This window comes from Dromiciops gliroides, chromosome 4 (assembly GCF_019393635.1).
Source record: "Dromiciops gliroides isolate mDroGli1 chromosome 4, mDroGli1.pri, whole genome shotgun sequence".
In the NCBI taxonomy this organism is placed as follows: domain Eukaryota; kingdom Metazoa; phylum Chordata; class Mammalia; order Microbiotheria; family Microbiotheriidae; genus Dromiciops; species Dromiciops gliroides.
The window spans coordinates 21,468,333-21,483,457 of record NC_057864.1 but is presented as its reverse complement, the minus strand read 5'-3'; the positions used below and the strand labels follow the sequence as shown (position 1 = coordinate 21,483,457).

The following is a 15,125-nucleotide window of genomic DNA, read 5'->3' as shown; positions in this document are numbered from 1 at the left end:
AACCTATTATCTGAGAACAAGTTCTAGTCATTTATCACAACCCAGGAGACACAGGGAATGTGGGAGATAAAGACCATGATGGAGCAAACTCAAATTTATCAGTGGTTTGAAAGAATACAAGTTCTCATTTGTGCAAAATCATAAATGTGCAACTTACAGATTTGGAGAACACCATGTTTCCAACAGGAAGAGATCACAGAAGCCATCTAGTCCAGTCCCCAAATATTACAAAGTACATCATTGTGACAAAAAGAGGTAATGTTACTTGCTCTAAGTCATACAGCAGTAAATCCAGCACCTTCCTTTCCTCCCTAGGGTTGCATTTAGGGTTAATGCTAAGATCAGGGGGTAGCCAACACAAGCTGCCTTTATTTCCAAAGTTAAAAATCCTGCCAAGCATTGATTGAACACCTGAAATATGTCCTGTGATGTTCTGGCGTTCAAGAGAAATACAAAAAGCCAAATTCTGTCTTCACAAACTTTACAGTATCTGGAAAGCAACTGGTCTAATACATATGAAGCAGATTCAAGAAAGGTAATATAAAATGAGCCAGTGCATATAATCCAGTATCCAGAACAGATTGGAGGATGTACATTCTGTATGAACAGAGACTCAGAATGATGCAAGAATGATTTATCCTAACTTACCTATTATGGGAATGTCACCAGAGAAGGTACCAAAGAGAAGCTTTACCTTTGTTCCCAATTTTGCCAAAAGTTATCCCAACTACACTCAATCCAGCACCAAATTTTACCTGATAAAGAAAATACTCCTCTCCCACCAATGTCCAGGGAGATCATCAGCTTTCCAGAAGATCTGAGGACAACAGAGGGATCACCAAAAAGGACCCAATAATTCATTCATAGTCAATTGCTTGCCATCCCAAAGAGATGTTCCAACAACATGCAAGAAAAAGACTATTTTCACATGGTGGCTTCTTATTTCACCAAAAAGAGACCAAGAACCATGCTGTTCATCCCAAGGAGAATTAGAAAATTGATTTACAGATGGAATTTTTAAATCCTAACCATGAAATGTAATTTTATTTCAGTTATTTTTTAACAAAACCTCCCATTATGGGTAGCTACACAACAATGAATGAAACTGACTTTTAAACCCCTGCATTAGAAATGTAATCAGATATTGGTTGAAAGATCCTTTGTTTATTTCAGAAAAGCAATCATGGGGCTTGATAGAATATGTTGTGCCTTGCAAAGACTGCTCCTGGGAGAAGGACAGTAAAGTCAACCTGGACGACACAGGAATGAGATGGTGACTGTCTTGTCATTAGCCAAATAATTGCAAATAAGCCTAACCTCTCAGCTGCTTGTTCTTACAATCTATATCCTCTATGGATCTTCTACACCAACATTTACATATATGTCCCCCCAACTGTATTGCAAGCTACTTGAAAATAGGGACCATTTTCATTTCTTTCGAATCCCAAGTAGAACCCAAAGTCTATACTACATAGAAACTACTTAATAAATACTTATTGATTAATTAAATCCCCTAAATGATTACTTTTTTGCTTTTATTTGGTATCCACTTATCTGTATATAAAAGACAATTTGAAATGCTAAGATAATCAAAGTAGGTCAATACTTTTTCTGTGCCTTTTGGTCTTTGAGAACTTCCTGAGGTGCTAAGTACTTGTACCTTGCCCTGTTTCACACAGCTAGTAAATATAAGAGGAAGGATTCAAACTTGAAGATGTGATTTCCTAACTTTTGCCAGGCACTTTGTGTACCATGGTGCCACCTAGCTGCCCCATTCTTTTTTTTTTTTTTTTTTTTTTTTTTTTTTTTTTTTTTTAGTGAGGCAATTGGGGTTAAGTGACTTGCCCAGGGTCACACAGCTAGTAAGTGTTAAGTGTCTGAGGCCGGATTTGAACTCAGGTACTCCTGAATCTAGGGCCGGTGCTCTATCTACTGCGCCACCTAGCTGCCCCGCTGCCCCATTCTTATCTGTGTTTATGTTGTGTTGCTCAAGGAGAATGCAAGCTCTTAGAGGCAGGAAATGCTTTATTTTTGTCCTTGTATCACCTGTGCGGAGCACACTGCCCCACACATGGTGGGAACTTAAACTCTCTTTTTTGAATGAATGAAGAAATAATATCTGGCCTGTCCATGGGCCTTTGAGGTTTGGAAAATGCTTTATATCTAACATCTCATCTGAGCTTTAGAATAGAAACTATAGATATGATTTTCATCCACAATTTTCAGAAGAGACTGAGGCTCCGAATTAAAGCATTTGCCCATCCATGGTCACACAACAAGAATCAGAGGCAGGATGTCAAATGAGATTTATATCCACCCCAAAGGCTATTGCTATTTCTACAAAACCCCATTGCCTCTCAAGTCTCATGCGATAATAAATAATAATGTAGGCTTTCCCTGATGTTTAAGTCACTTCCAATAGGGAAATTTCCTCTACTAATGCAAGCCTGCACATTCCAGGCAACTTAGAGTCATAGAGAATTACCTGGAGTACTAGGAAATTTTCGTAACTCAAATGGGTCACACAGTAAGAATGTATCAAAGGCAGGATTTGAACCCAGGTCTTCCTTCCACTTCTTCATCCACACTTCCTGTTTAGTGATGATTATACTTTATATATTATATCTTAAATTTATCTCTTCCTTTAGGATTTACCAAATATTTTCCCCATAATATCCTTGGGGAATAAATAAATATTCATTTTTCCCATTTTACAGATTAGGAAACTGAAATTCATAAAACTCAAGTGACTTGCCTAAGTAAATAGGATAGCAGATCCAGGATTTCAATCTGGTTCTTTTAGTTACGTGGTCAGGGGTCTATTTATGAATGGCAAAGCTACCCAGCAGGCAGTGTGAAAAAGTGGGGAGACCAGGGAAGTGGAAGGAAGAGGGCCAATACTCCCAGTTTTACCAATAACTCACTATACAACCTTGGCCGATTCATTCATGTTCTTTTATCCTCGCTTCCCTTATCTATAAAATGGGGGTGCTGGAGCATGAGATTTCTAAGCTGTCTTCCAGTGCTACAGTCAGTGAGTCTATGACTGGGATTCCCAATGTACTCTCTCTAACAAGGAGGGGTTGTAGTGGGAACATACCAGATCCCCCAAACTTGGGCTGGAATCCCACCTCTTGCACTTAGTATCTGTATGACCTTAGGGTAAGGAAAGGGAGGTTGAAGGCATTAGCATTTATTTATGTTCCATCTAAGGGCAATATAATAATAAATAAATAATGCTTCACTAAATCAATAAATACTATCTTATTTAATCTTCACAACAACCCTTTGAGTTATTCATTAACCCTATATTACAATGAGGAAATTGAGGCAAACAGTGGTTAAATGACCTACACACAGGGTCACAGAGCTCACATGTATCTGAGGTTAGATTTGAACTCAGAGCTTCCTGATTTTTCAAAAATATTTATTTATTTATTTTTCCTGACTTCTTATCCTCTGCACCACCCAGCTGCCCTTGGGGAACTGGTTTCAATTTTCTTGTCCTCAGTTTCCTCCTCTGTAAAATAAACAGGCTTCCTAGGAGAAGTTGCACTCACTGGTCTTTGAGATCTCTTTCAACTTTCCATCTAAGATCCTATGATTTCAGAACCGAATGAAGACCCACTCCCCTTATCCAACATATTGTAAAGAACTGGGGTTTCAATCTATTACTTAGCTGTGTGAATAAAACATTTCCTCCTGTGGATGTCCAGCTTCCTCACCTATAAAATGGGACTAATAATACCTGCCAAGTCTACCCACTTCAGTGGGCTGTTGTGCAGATCAATTTAAGCGATGTGTATGAAAGCATTTCTGAAAAGCATAAAATACACTCCATGTGTAAGGTACCATTATTATGACATCCCCACCTTCACTGAATTCGTCTCTATAGAAAATATTGTGATCGGGAGGCCCCAAGTGTAATTTCCTCTTTCCCCCGCCCCAGTGTCCTAATTTATGAGAGAGAAAAAAAAAGATCCCAGGCATTTAGTGTTCTGAATTGGCTTCCTGATTTAATGGATTCTCTAATTTCAATCGTCCGTCTGCTCAAAGTCAGATTCTAGAGAGGAGAAGTGAGACAGGTAAACAGCACTGCCAAAGGTCTTAACATATAGGGGAAAATTGTTGCAACAACCAAGACTTCCCAGAAACCCTGGATGTGGCCTGACCCTATCTAGGAAACCCAGAAAGCCCAGAAAGCTCTGTGAGTCAGTTTGGTGGGAGGGGAGGATAAAAGATCTGGAAAGAAGAGAGGATCATATATCTAGAATTAAGAAGGAAGAGAGAGTATGAGTTCAGACTTTGAAGATGAAGAAACTGAGGCCCAGGGAAGTAACATGAATGGCCCGTGGTTACAAAAGGATTAAGAATTGGAAGCAGGATTTGAACTGAGGTCCTTGAACTCCTGAGTTATTTTCTTTCCATTCTAGACGGAGTGAGAGGACAAGGGTAAGGGATATAGGAAGGGGAAAAGCATAATCCCGTAAGTAATTCTTGGCCTCTGTTCTATTCCTTTTGCTATGAATGGGGCTATTGCAGCTGCCAACTAAAGAATATCACTGACCACATCACTCCTCTGCTCAAGGATTTTCAATGTTTCCCTATTGCTTCCAGAAGAAGAAATGACCCCCCTAGCCTGACATTTGAAGCCTGGAACTATCTGACTCTAGGCTCCCTTTTCATTTTTGTTTTCATTTTAAAACTCTTCATTCATCTTATCATTAAGCCAAACTGGCCTGCTTGCCTTTTCCCACCAATGATATTCCCTTATCTCCATGAATACCTTTCTGCAAGCTCTTATCAAGCCTGAAATGCACTCCCTCCTCACCTCTACTTTTTAGGAATCCTTAGTTTCCTAAAGGCTCAGCTCAGGTACCACTTCCTAAGGGGAAAGTCTTCCCTGGACCTCTCTTCCTCCCCAATTGTTAGTGTTTTTCTCTTTCCTCAAATTATCTTGTATTTGTTTTTTATGTGTCCATGCCACATATCCCAGGAGAAAGAAAGTTCCTGGAAGTCATGGACAATTTTCATTTGTTGTATCTACAGTCTTATACTTTGTAGGTAGTTAATAAATGTGAATTAAGTTGTAGAACAGAAGGAATTTGTCTCGATCTTGTCATTCCTAGAGAGACACAGGGGGCTGAGGACATTTACAGATGTTCTCAGTCCTGGAACAGATGTTTGATAAACATAGAAACATTTATTTTTCATCCGTTGTTCTGTCAACATGTCCCCTTCCAAGAGAAAGACAATCTAGCTGTAGATGTGACAATAGGCTCTGGGAGAACATTTCATCATTAAGCGATTATCCAAATGATCCTCACAAACCAAGACTTTTCCCTGACTTTGAGTGATAATGGGCATATTTATGAATACTACCATTCAATGGGAAGTGGGTAGTGTGCTGGACTTCAATTCTGGAAGACCTGGATTCCAATCCTACTTTTAGTACTATCTGACTAAATGACCTTGCACGACTCACATTATTGCTCTGTTTCTCATCTTTCTTCTCTGAAAAATGAAGGGGTTGAACTTGGTGGCCTTTGAGTTGTCTTCTAGCTATAAATCATTTACCCACATGCATTAATTAAGCACCTTTTAGGTGCCAAGCTCTGAGGATCCAATTACAAAGAATGAAGCAATTTCTGCTTTGAGGGAGTTAACATTCTATAACTAATGTGTACATTTCAACCAGCCAACATTTAGTAAATAAACACTGTCTTCAAGTCATTGTTTTGGTCATACAAAAAAAAAAAAAAAAAAAAAAAAAGGAAAAACAGTCCTGGTCTTTGGGGGTTAGCGTTAGATGTGTGTTAGCTATGTGTGTGTGTGTGTGTGTGGGGGGTTAATAGGGGATTATTGAAGCTTACTTGAATAAAGGGTAAGACTTGGACTTTAGTAAAATTCCTTTGGCAGATGAGAAGAGACTAGATTGAAGTTGGGAGAGACTTAAGGCAGGGAAGTAGGTAAAGATTTAAGGCACAGAGACAAGGTGATAGGAGAGTTAAGTCTGAAAAGGGGTGGTGGCTATGAAATAGAGAGGAGAAAATTGACCAAGGTTTTGTAGAGAGAGCAATTACAAGATGCAGCAACAGATTGGATATGTGTGGTGAACAAATGGATGGTGCCGTTATCTATAACAGTGATGTTTAAGAGAAAACATGATGACTATGGCTTTGGCTGTGTTGAGACTCTGGGATGTCTATTTCGAAAAGTTGAACAGACAGTGGGTGATATAGGACTGTAGTTCAGAAGAGAGAACAGAACTGAATAAGCAGAGCTTTAAATAATATGTACTCATTAACTGTCAGATGTATCTAGAACAATGTTCTGGGTGCTAGGGGGATAGAGAACATTTAGATCAAGGGTTCTTCATCTTACCATGTTCTAGACAATTTCAGCAGTCTAGTGAAGCCTATCGATGCCTTCCCGGACTAATATTTTTGAATGCATTAAATAAAGGACATAGGGTTATAATGTATGTGAAAATACAACTGTCAAAATATATTTTAAGAAGACAAGCAAACAAATCTAAGGTTAAGAACCAGTGGTTTAAATAAAACACGGTCCCTCCCCTCATGGAACATACAGTCTGTTAGGAGTTAAGATACTAACAAAGAAAAGTATTAAACTGAAATAAATATAAGTCATTAGAGTCACAAATAGAATGACATATACATTTAGTGTATTTATACACTAAATTAAATTAAATAAGTACTGTATTCTGGGCATTCTACTAAGTTCTGGGCATACAAAGCAAAAGCAGAAACAGTCAGTCATCAAGGATTAGCATTAGCTATAGGTTAGATCTGGGGCACCTATGGAAGATTGTTACAGATTTGGAAGTGGTAGGAAGATGGAAAAGGATGGAGCGAATGCTTTACAAATTGTCATTCTATCCAGTGGTTGACCAGTTACCCTAGTTGTCTGCCTGAGAATTCTTTTTCATTTTCTATGACAGTTGTAAAGAGACACAGACAGCCAAATACAGTCACAGCAGACATAGATACAGACTTCAGTGTTCTTAAGAGCTGACTAGGGGCACTGCTTTCCTGATTTAATATAAGCCATTGGAGGAACAATCATTTCAACCACTAATGAGGTGGCTCAGTCTGAACCAAGCAAGCATTTGAATGTACCTTCACCGGACAAAAAAACACACCTCATTTTAACTGTACACGCTTTATTCAGCAGAATTCTATTTCTGTTTGCCTGTCTCTTTATGAGAATCCCCCACTGGCATCAGAGATTGGCTGTATGTTGGTTTCAAATAAAATAAAATAATAATAATAAAAGCAAAGCTGGCAATTTCTTTCCCATAGACTATGCTACATATTTCATGAAATAGAAGCCAGAGGATCTTTATGATTCCTGAACCAAAACCTTCCCCTATTTGGAATCTAAATGGAGAAAATATACATGGGAGAATAAAAATAGTGATGAACATTTTTCATTCAACATCTAGAGATTACGTAGGTGACTGCTTTAATGACTATTACTTACGTTATACCATACAAAGAACCCCAAGGTATTATGAGCTGGAAGAGACCTTCAAACACAAAATGGTAGAGCTGAAAGGGGTCATAGAACATAGAATGGGAGACCCAACAGGGACCTTAGAACATAGAATGACAGAGAAGGAGGGACTTCAGAACATAAGATTATAAGGCTAGGAGGAACATAAGATCTCAACTTGGCCAAAAAAAAAAAAATCTCATTTTACAAAGGATGAAATCAAGACACAAAGAAAGAAAAGGACCTGACCAAGGTCACACAAGAATGAATACACATATCTACACTGTCTATTTCAAAGGCTGTGTCCAAAGTCCCAGCACACACTAGTTAAGTTCACTTAACAATAAAGTAGTTTTCTAGGATTGAATGTCACCTCACTTCCCTAAGTTAATATTTTCTCTCATCTGTCAAATGAAGAATCATCTTTGGTACCTACCCCCAGGGTTACAGAGAATGTAGTGCATGGCACATTGGGCCTTAAACATTGGTTCATCCTTGCAAAACCCAAAAGTGTTGATATCCTATCAAATCAACTTGAATGGATGCCCATTTTCCAGCTCTAACATTCAACACTCCAAAGTTCTGTGGCATCCTAATATACTGTGTTCCAGAGTTCCTTTTCAAACTGAATATTTTGCCATCTCAAGTTCCCCTCACATCTCATTGCTAATGTACTATGGTGTAAAGTCCATCCCAACTCAGACATTCTCTGTTCTAAGGCTTCTTTCTTTTTACATAATATATTCTATATTCAAGCATTCTAATGTCAAACATCCCTTCCAGCTCTAGCATTCTGTAATCAAATGAATGACTGAAATTAATGGCTGGTTGTCTCAAATTAATTTGCCTTTAATTATGGCTTGAGACCTTAGAAGTTCATCAAAGGCATTTGAAAAAAATGCTCCATTTCAACAAGTATCAATCCAAACATCTTTGGACCAATCACCATCCAGTGCAGAGTGGCACAAGAAACATATTGGTATCTGGTTTGGGGGAGAGGAAATGAACAGTAACTGATATAAGTCTCATCCTCAGCAGCTTTGCACAATGGCCTAGCCTGCAGATGAGACATACTGGGAAACAGCTTGTGAGATGAGTCCCATCAACGAGAAGTAATTTTTATTCTGTTTTTATTGTCGAATACAATGAACATGATTGAATGTTTCACTTGAGCCTATTCAGACCTTAAGGAAGCCACCGAAGAAATCTACTTTCACAAAATAAAAATTAAAAAGCTTCTAAATCTGCTTTTGGAGAAATTACCATTCTGATAGATAGAACCAAGTTCCAGCTTTTCCCCAGAACTCTTCCATGTTCCCCAATAGCACTGGCCCAGTCACTAGCTACACATGTTTGCATTTCCTATTCCCAGTTCCTTCCTCCACTCAGTGGCAAGTGACTCACTCTCCTATGGTTTCTCCTGCCAGAGTTGCAGAGAAAACCCTTCCCTACCCCCAGCATGTGAAATTCCAGCAGCCTTCTCAAGAGTTGTTTTGGGTCTGTGTTGGGAATAATGCAGCTTCAAAAGCCATTATTTGAGATCTTATGCATACTAGTTTGCATCTTGGGATTCAATCAAGGACATCTTCAGACCACATTTTGATTGCTTAAAAGTTGACATTTTTTACTCACAGGCCCTGTGATTAAGCCCTGCACTTCTCAATAGGAAACCAAGATCGCCTTTGATCCTGTCAGTTTTAGCAATAGTCATCCAAAGGTGGTCCAGATTGGAGAAGAGCCCCAAGAGGCCCTCCAACCTCTGCTAGCCTCATCTCTTTCCTCTGAATCTTCTTGTCTCCAGTACCTTTTCTTTTTCCCCTGGGCTAATACATGCACATCACTTTGTAACCTTAAAGGCTACAAATTCAAGTTATTATTATTACTTTCTCCAATACATCTGTCTTGAGCCCTTTCTTCTCCCCTGTTCTCCACTCATTTCTCATTCTCTGCTTTCTGCATCCCTCAACTCCTTTTTCCAGCTCCCTCCCCTCTTCATCTCCCTTTCTCTTTTCTCTCCTCTTTCCCCTCCCCCTCCCTCCTCTCCTGACTTTTCCCTCCTCCTCTCTTCTCTCTCCCTCAAATCGCTTTCTCTCCGCTCTTCCTCTCTCTTTCTCATCTTTCCCCCCTCATAGCTCTCCCTCCCCATCTATCTTTCTTGAAGGTACATTTCAAGCTCCATCCCGAATCCCTCCTCATTGGGATAATAAAACAATGGGGGCTAATTCAGGGGGTGGAGAAGGTTTATAATTCTATGGATTTAACACAGACCTATAATTGGCACACAAATGTGCAAACGTGAACTAGATAATTAGGGGGTTCTGGAAGTAAGCACCTTTAATTTATATGATTACTTGAAAATGTGTTAAGTGTTATGAAGTGTCAGTGGAACCCCCACCAGTCCCTTATTCAAAACCATCAACACTGCTAAAGTGTGGAAGGGCTGGGTGTGTAGGGGGGCTGTCCTCTAACGGCCTCCCCTGGTATCCTACCCCCATGCCTGGCCTCCACAGGCAGCAGCTCACCGCTTTGGGATGCAGTGAAAGAGGCAGCCCAGACTCCCTGGAGCAGGGCATCAGGGTCCAGGCAAACACACCAGCACACACTGTCCTCAGCTGGAGGGAAGCCGCTCTGTTTTCCTCTCCTAGCCTTCGCCCCGCCCGCCCTCTTGCTCAGGGGATCCCTCTTTTTCATGAAGATAAATAATATATAAACAAGCGGCTACGCTTCTCCATTCTGGTCGGTCGGAGGGGAACATTAGGACTGTGACGGATCGCCAGTCGCCGCTAAACGCCCGCTCCTTCAGACCCCAGCGCCGCGCCCCCCTTCTTCTGTGCATACCCCACGCCCCGCCTGCCAGAGGAGCCAATGCCTACCCCCAACAATGAGGACTTGTGCCTTAAGGTTCGTAAAAGAGGATGGGGAAAAGACACTGATGGCTCGGCTTGGTCACATATTGGCCAACACACACTGGACAACAGTCCAAGCAGGAGGGGGTGCACCTGACTGGCACTTACACCCCCAGGGGCGCCCGCTGCTCCCCACCCCCTTTCGGGCCCAACCACTCATTAACATAACAACTGCTTCTAAAAAAAAGTAAACCAAGGAAGGGTGAGCGTCTTCCCAGCCCCTGGCATGGGTCTGGGGGTCGGGGGGAGGAGGGGGCCGCCAAGACAGAGAGAAGACCCCTCCTCAGGCTAGTCTCCAGTCGCTCCTGGGGTACAATATCTATTTTTTCTTTCTTTCCTTCTTTTACTCCCCATGGGCTCCTCCTTCCCTTCTGTGCCCCCTCCCCCAGCACTGCGATGCCTGGCCCTCTTCTCCCTCATTCTTGGACCCCACGCCCCCTCCCCACTCCACCCCTGCACTGTCCCTCTGGGAGGCCAGCAAAGGGGCTTAGAGAAGGAAAGTTTCTTTGGCTTGCAAAGACTGAAATGGACGGGACTAGGGAAATCCAGGGAGAAGAGAGACAGGGATGTCTAGGGAAGGGATCTAGTATGGAAACAGCTTTGGGGGCAGCAGTGATGCTAAAGAGGGTTGTTCAAGTGAGTAGTGTGTGTTCTCTCTCTCTCTCTCTCTCTCTCTCTCTCTCTCTCTCTCTCTCTCTCTCTCTCTCTCTCTCTCTCTCTCTCGCTCGCTCGCTCTCTCTCGATCTCTTCCTCCCCCCCCCCCCCCCGTATGTGTGTTTTTAATAGGGAAGGGGTGGGGAATGAGGAACACCGGAGACAATCTTTAATCTTTGAAGGGTCCAGCTTGGGAAAGAGTGGGTCGGATTGAAAATGGCAAGGCATCCAGAAAACCCTAAGGACTGGGTCAGGGTAGGAGTAGGAGGCACAGGGGAGGGGCGGGGGAGAGTGGCTTTGAGGAGCACTGGCTTCTTGGGAAGGTCGGGATACAAGGAAAGCCAGCTGGAGAGAGGCAGAGGTCCGGGCTAGGGAAGTAAGCAGACTAAGGGATGCTGAAGGGACGTAGGATGTTCTCGCCCCCCAACCAGTCCCCGGGTGGCCAGGTGTGCCTGCCAGCTGCTGAGAGCCACCCCCAAATCTAGCAGCGCAGCCAAACTCCAAGAGCCGAGGATGCGGAGCGCCCAAAGAGCTCAGCTGTCCCTCCCCGGCAGGGAGTTCGGCTCTGGGTCTCAGTGTACACCCGGTCCTTCCTTCCTTGGTCCTTCCTTCCTTCCTCCTCCTCCTCTTCCTCCTCCAGCAAGAGTCCCTCCCCAGCCCCGGGGCCAAGCCGCACTTACTTCCTAGGAGCTCGTCCTGCGCTGCCCACTGGCACTGCCCCCAGACCAGCCTGCTCTGGTTCTTGGGGATCGCCCTCCTGCATTCGTGGCAGCCGCCAAGTACCAGAACCCCATGCCCGGGACCGCTGCGGCTGTGCTAGCGGCGGTGGGACTCGGACAAGGACTCGGGCTCGGCTCCGGCTCCCTCGCCCGCCAGCCCGCGCGCACTCCTTGGGCTCCGGCTAGGGCACGGGCTCGGGCTCGGGCTCGGGCTCCGGCTCGGGCTCGGGCTCCGGCTCGGGCTCGGGCTCCGGCTCGGGCTCTGTCTCGGACTCCAGCTAGCTTGCCGGGTTCGGGGCCAGCCCCAGCGCGCACCAAGCCGCTGTTTCCATCCTGTCTTCGGGTGCCGTGCGTGCCACGGGCTGAGCGGCCGGGAGCCGAGGAGGGCGGGCAGGGGAGGAGGAAGGATCGGGGGGAGGAGAACCCCCCCAGCCCCCTCCTCCCCGCGCGCGCAGGCTTGCCGTCCCCCTCCCCCTTTCCCCCGCGCTCCCCGCCCCCCACCCCCCGGGGAGAGGGGGGCTAGAGTCGAGCCAACGCCGGCTGGCGCTCACCTACCTGCTGCTGCCGCTTCTAGCTTCTACGGCCGCTGCTGCTGCCGCTGCCGCCGCCGCTGCCACCCTCTCGCCCAGCGCTCACTGGCCGCTGCCCACCCGCCCGCAAACCGCGTCGGCGGCTCTGCCGGGCGGCTCCTTGGCATCCTCGCTCTGGCCCCACGCGGTGCGCGGCGGCCAGCCGGGGAAAGGGGGGCGCACGGAGCTGGGGAGGGAGGGGGCGCTGGGGTGCGGGGATCGGGACCGGATGGATCCCCGGCGGGCGGAGCACCAGAGGGAGAGCCCCAAGCGACTGCTGTGCAGCCTCCAAGCCCGAGCTGAACCAGGCTCTCTGCCTTCCCTGGAAGAAGCCACGTGGGGGGGGGGGAGAATATGGGGGGGCGGACAACCCGAGGCACAGAGGAGAGGGCAGAGGAGGCGCCGAGAGGACCTTGCCTTTTGTGAGGCTGCCCAGTGCTCTCGGTCTCTGAGGCAGGGCCAGGGGAGACTCACAAAGTAACCAGTGTCTTCCTCGGCTCTCCCCACCCCCTAGCTCCCCATCCCTCCCCCACACTCCCGGACGCCCCTCGGGTTTTCTAAGGGTTGCTTTGGCTGGCGCTTTTGTCGAGGCGAAACAAGGACCCCTGGACAGAAGGAAGCTTGGGGCAGATTCCAGAGCAGAGTGTGGGCTTTCCTTTCCTTAGGCCCACTCCCCTTTCCCTCACTTAGAGGAGGAGGGGAGAACTCTTCATCTCACCCTCTCCATACTCATACATGGAGTACTCGAATGACTTTCCCTTTGGCCCCTATGCCCCCGCCCCAACTCTCTTCTTAGGGTTGGTCATAACGCATTTACCCCTCACCGAAAACTTTGGGGGTAGGGAAAGAGTTTCAACACAAAATCCCTGAGTTGGAGCAAACCTTATGCACTCGAATCCCTCCACATCAGACATCACAAATGCTTATTCAAGTTCTATTCCATGGCTTCCAGTGATGGGGAGCTCACTACTCACCAAGGCCCTGCTACGCACTTTTGGAATACCTTCCTAGTTATGAAATTTTCCCATGGAGTTGAAACGTGGCTCCCTCCAACGTCGACCCCATCTATTTCCTAATTCTTCTCCTCTGTTGCCCATCAGAACAAACCCTACCCCCCCCCATCTTTCCACATGAGACTCTAAACTCCTTGAAAGCAGGCAGTTTCGAACCGAGTCTGCCCTTTAATGTCAGGCTAAACATAGAATGATTATAGGCAAATCATTCCCCCTGTGTGAGCCTTAGTCAACCAATATCTATATATATATATATATATATATATATATATATATATATATATATATATATATATATATATATATATATATATATATATATATATATATATAGTAAGTACCCAGTTGATAGGATTTTAGGGATTGAAGTTTAACTGAGATAATTTGTATATAGCACTTTAGAAATTTCAGAACGCTATAAAATGTCATCATCACCATCATTGTTTTCTTTATATTTGATGAAATTAGAATAGAAATGGTTCTGGAATAAGTTATTGTTATCCTTACACGATTAATATTCAGTCTGGCAGGTGGACAAAATGATAGGTTTTTTGAAATTCAATGGAAGTGTTGAGAGGGAAACATCTTCTTTACACTACTTCACTGGTAACATACTGGGGAAAAGTCCAAAGATAGCCAGGATGATGCAAACGACATGTAGGTACCTCAGCCTTTTCCTACTAATTGTGATTTCTTCCCCCAAGGACTCTATGTTTGAAGAACTTTTCATTACATGTAGTGCTCTTGCTGTTTAGTAGTGCCAGACTCTTCCTGACTCCATTTATGATTTTCTTGGCAAAGATACTTAGAGTGGCTTGCCATTTCTTTCTCCAGCTCATGTTGCCCATGAGGAAATTGAGGCAAAGGTTATAAGTGACTTGCCTAGGGTCACATAGCTAGTGACTGTCTGAGACCAGATTGGAATACAGGAAGACAAGTCTTACTGATTCCAGGTCCAGCCCTCTATGCATTGTGCCAAGTACACTTAGTTTGGAGATTATGAGTTTTAGGTATGCTAATGGCAATTATTAAAGTTCTGAAACTTTTATGTATCAATATTATGTCTCAAAAATTGGGGGCAACTGATTAATCTACAATGATCATTTGCTTCCAGTAGTTTATCTGTGGAATTCACAAGTGTGTTTGTGGGTTAGTATTTGTAATTTGCAGATTTGTCTTCTGTTGACTCCTGAGCAAACTTTAGAGGATTAATTCTGGTTGATCTTGTCTTTCCAGGCATTTGTTAGATGTGACATTATTGCGAGCTGGAGTAACATTGCAATTTCTATGATTTCCTTGCTAAATCAACATCGATCAATAAGTAAAGGTTCCTTGAGAATGAACTTTTTTGTAATTTTGCTTAGCGATCATATGATCTCATAAAACAATCACAATGCTGCCATTTTTATAAACAAATACTTCAGGTTCATTTATTTGTTTGACTCTTCTTCCTTGGATGAATCCCTGTCTGCTGTCACTCACCAAGGGCCTTTGTGGTTCAATTCTCCGATTGTAGCTATTTTATAGCCTCTGTCTGCAGGTAAACTACTGTGGGTTAAGTTCAATAAGTACATAATGCTTTTTTGTTGCTATTATGATTCTTTATTATAGCCCTATAATAAGTTCTATGAGTTTTAAATTTTGTTTATCATGCTGCCTGAGACCATCGGAAAGTTATTTCTATTGTCTCATTCCTTTCATATTTCCATAGAGTTCAAATAAAAACAGGCTAAGGACAAGCTGCCA

At 43.9% G+C, this 15,125-nt stretch overlaps 1 protein-coding gene across 7 annotated transcripts in view; it reads right to left on the bottom strand.

Moving 5' to 3' along the window:
- DAB1 (DAB adaptor protein 1) overlaps nt 1-15,125 on the bottom strand; it is a 1,311,411-nt gene that overhangs the window by 458,649 nt on the left and 837,637 nt on the right. The window contains exon 1 of one of the 7 annotated variants that reach the window (XM_043963031.1): nt 12,353-12,443. The exons of 5 other annotated variants lie outside the window; for them this stretch is intronic. The gene's annotated coding sequence lies outside the window, so the exon portion shown is untranslated. Of the gene's footprint in view, nt 1-11,758; nt 11,897-12,352; nt 12,444-15,125 lie in introns of those variants that run through there. One more of the 7 variants, XM_043963029.1, reaches the window with a different exon arrangement.